The 3,936-nt window shown below is 48.0% G+C and overlaps 1 non-coding gene across 1 annotated transcript; it reads left to right on the top strand.

The window, feature by feature from the left end:
- Positions 1-3,624: 3,624 nt before the first annotated feature.
- On the top strand, positions 3,625-3,696 carry trnae-uuc (transfer RNA glutamic acid (anticodon UUC)). Its single transcript has one exon. It is a non-coding gene; the product is annotated as a tRNA-Glu (tRNA).
- The last annotated feature ends 240 nt before the right edge of the window (positions 3,697-3,936 follow it).

The following is a 3,936-nucleotide window of genomic DNA, read 5'->3' as shown; positions in this document are numbered from 1 at the left end:
GTCTGCAGCCTGGCTTCCAGCTCCATCTCTCTGTGTCCTCCAGTATGTGTATTCCTTCGTTTCCAGCAATCAGAACGACCCACCTTCTGCAAATCGAAAGACAAGTCCCACCCTGCCCTCTCCAATGTGTGTTGTGTAACTGCTTAATCACTTTTAGAGGCCCAGCACAGGCTAATAGCCAAGTTCGGAAACCAGGAGGATGGCCTCAACCGCGAACTTGGGTTCATGTCACATGACAGGTAACCCCACTTCACTGTTACGCTCTCTCTCTCTCACTCTCTCACTCTCACACACACTCTTACACACTCACACGCTCGTGCAGAGCCTTTCCGATAGACATGCTCTCTCTCAGACACACACTAATGCGCCCCCTTCCACTCACACCCACGCATACATCTTCGCACATGATTATACTCCATCACACAGACACACATTACCCAGCATGCACACGCACATACACACTCTCTCTCTCATGCATGCACTCACACATTTGGGGTGAATTTGCATTTGCAGGATTATATATTTGGAAATAGAAACAGTCTGACTCAAGATTGGGATACAGACAGACTCTCACCTCACAGCTTTCATGCGTTGTTTGATGTGAGGTGTTACCTCCTTTTATTTAACCTCAAGTTTCCTGGAGAACGTGACTTAAAAGAAGTTCTGGAATGTACATATTAATGAACCGAAATCTGCAGCCCATTTTAAAAGATGAAAGATTTAACAGCAATCTAGGTTTCTTCAATACATCACTTATGTTGCATGAAACTATAATCGTTTTGCGATATATTCTGTGTCTTATGATCCTACTCCACAGCTACCTGAAGAAGGAGCAGCACTTCGAAACCTCGTGCTTCCAAATAAACCTGTTAGAATATACCCTGGTGTTTGTGAGATTTTAAAACTTTGTTTCCAGTGAATACAGCCCACAGCTCCCACTGTTGCCATTAAACTTTGCAATTCCAATGAAACAATGAACCTGAAGTCCTGAAAAAATATGCAATGTCTAACAATATTAGCTACTCATTCACTGGTCCTTCTGAGACATGACTTTAGTGCTGGAGGCTGAAAGAAATGAGCAGCTTTAAAACAAAAACCTGTTGGATCTCACAGAGTCTCAGCCGGGCGGTAAGTTCAGGTAACCTTTACTACGACCCTATTTTGTTACAGCTTCAGATTTCCCCAGGAAAAAGGCATACAGAAAGTAGTTTTTAAAGAAAACACCTCCAGCTCAAAAGGCACCCACTCTCCCCACCCCACTTTCTTTGTTGGTCAGCTGAGTTGTCCGTTTGTAACTGGGTCCCTGGGACAGCCGGTTAAAACATGCAGCTGGGATGACTGAGTGAACCCTTTCCCGCAACGGCAGTTTCCTTCACTGAAGAGGGCATGAGTGAATCAGATGGTGTTTTTTCCCCCTAAAAGTGGTTTCATCCTTAGATTATGAAGTCCAGATTACTGACCGAACTCCAATTCTGCCATCCACCGCAGTGGGATTCGAACCTGGGACGCCCCAGTGCTGGGTTGATGGGAGCACTTGGCCGTCGCTCCTTCAATCCCCTTGTGCTGGCACGTGGACTAGATGGTGACTCTTCAGGTGGTTGGAGCAGGTGAAGCCCTTTTGGAACTTACAGCAGGTAAATGGCCTCTCTCCAGTGTGGACCCACTGGTGGGTCAGCAGTGCAGCTGACTGAGTGAACTCTCCCCTGCACATGAGGCACGTGAATGGCTTCTCTCTGACTGAACCCCTTCCTGTACACTGAGCAGGTGAACGGCCTCACCCCGTTGTGAATGTGTCTGTGGGTTGCCAGCACGGATGGGGAAGGGAATCCTTTCCCACAGTCCCCACATTTCCACGGTTTCCCCATTGGGTGGAGCTTTCCTTGTGTTGCTCTGGGTTTGAAATTACAAACAGAGCGGGGACATAGTCTTTCCCACCGCGAGGGGTGTGATTTTAATTCCCCAATCTGAGAAAATGGTTTGAAGCACTTTTCACAGTCAGCGCACTGAATCTCCCTCACTCGGTATCTCAGTATTCTCCCTGCCACACCAGTGTCCAAAGTCTCTCAAGCAGACAAAAGCAAACATTTCTTCAGGACCATGGGGGCAATGGATGACGCATCTGACTCCACCTACTTGTTTCAACTGCAGCTCACAGCTTCTTCACACATCCCAATTAATCTTTCGCATTGTCCTGAAACCGGCGTATGGGTACAATTCCTAATCTGCAGGAATGAGAATCTTTTCACTGTCTCGCGTCAGTAAATGTCCCTGAGAACATCAGAGTCCCGTCACAGCGCTGTCAGAGGAGGGGAAGCTGAAATAGCCCCACACGCTGCTCATGGCCACATTTCACTTTCCCCCACACACCGCCCCAACCACTGTGGCTCTTGGGAGTGGAAAGGGAACAAGCACCAAAACCCAGTCTCATCTTTGTAACTCTTCAAGAAATAAGAAAACTGTACATCCTTTCGGATCTTCCATCCTGGGCTGACAGCGTTGATTTTAAATGGCTGTGCAGTCAGTGTCGATTCGTTTTGGCTGAAAAAAATCTTCCTTATCTCATCCAAGCATTTCTTTCCACAGAGAACTGTGTGGCAGTGTTCATGTATATATTTCCTTGTATGGTATTTTGTAAATAACATTCGTTTTCTCGTTGTTTGTATCAGGTATTTCAGTTTCATTAGCCGCTGTTGAAGTTGTGTTGGTAGGTTTCTGGGCGACCATGATGCTGAGAGGGTTGAGTTGTCCGGACATCATTTCCCAGATGTCTTTAATGTAAAGTAATGTGGCTAGGGTTTCTGCAGACGTTGTGTCTGCTTGTGTCAGTTTGTTGATGTAAAATTGGCACACTGCGTTTATTGGGAGGCAAAAATGAGGACTGCAGATGCTGGAAACGAGAGTTTAGATCAGAATGGTGCTGGAAAACCACAGCAGAACAGACAGCTTCCGAGGAGCAGGAAAATCGACGTTTCGGACAAAAGCCCTTCATCAGGAATAGAGGCAGGACCCTTCCAGGGTGGAGAGATAAATTGGGGGTGGGGTGTGCTGGACCGAAGGTAGCAAAAAGTACAATAGGTGAATGGGATTTGGGGATGAAGGTGACAGGTCAGAGAGGAGGATGGAGCGGCTAGGTGGGAAGGGAGATTGGCAGGTAGGCGAGGTCATGAGGACAGCGCTGAGCTGGAAGGTTGGAATTGAGGTCAGGTGGAGGGAGGGAAAATGAGGAATCTGATGAAGTCCACATTGATGGCCTGGGGTTGAATTGACCCCAAGCGGAAGATGAGACGTTCATCGTCCAGGCATCGAGTGGGGAGGGAGCGGCGATGGAGGAGGCCCAGGACCTGCATGTCCTCGGCAGTGTGGGAGGGGGTTTGAAATGTTGGGCCATAGGGCGATGGGGTTGATTGGTGCGGGTGTCCTGTAGATGTTCCCTCAAGCGCTGTGACTTGACTCTGCGAGGACTCTCCAGTCTCCCCAATGTAGAGGAGACCGCATCAGGAGCAATGGATACAAGAAATGACATTGTTGGATACACTGGTGAAAGCCTTCGATTGACCACGGCCCGGATTCGAATTCCGGTCAGGGAAGAAATTTTCAGTAGAGTTATCAGAATGCGCTTGCATCTCCCTGGTGGTGTAGTGGTTAGGATTCGGCGCTTTCACCGCCGCGGCCTGGGTTCGATTCCCGGTCAGGGAAGCCGTTTTCAAGGTGTTTGTAGGCTACCCGTTCTTCTTCAATGCTCGGTACAGTTGCTTATTGATCTTCGTAGTTTCTGGGTGCTGCGGTGGCTCGTGGCTCGTTGAAATCGTGGCCTGATTCAGATTTGTTTGTATGTGTAGTAATGATTGCTTCTGTAGTTAAGTTCTTGGTTCGCGTGCATTGTTTTCCTGTAGACGCTGTTTTGAATTTACCATTGACTGTTCGCTCCACTGTGAC

The sequence above is a fragment of the Chiloscyllium punctatum genome, chromosome 36 (assembly GCF_047496795.1).
Source record: "Chiloscyllium punctatum isolate Juve2018m chromosome 36, sChiPun1.3, whole genome shotgun sequence".
NCBI lineage: Eukaryota > Metazoa > Chordata > Chondrichthyes > Orectolobiformes > Hemiscylliidae > Chiloscyllium > Chiloscyllium punctatum.
Note: the sequence above shows the minus strand (reverse complement) of the source record. Positions and strands in the feature narration are given on the sequence as shown.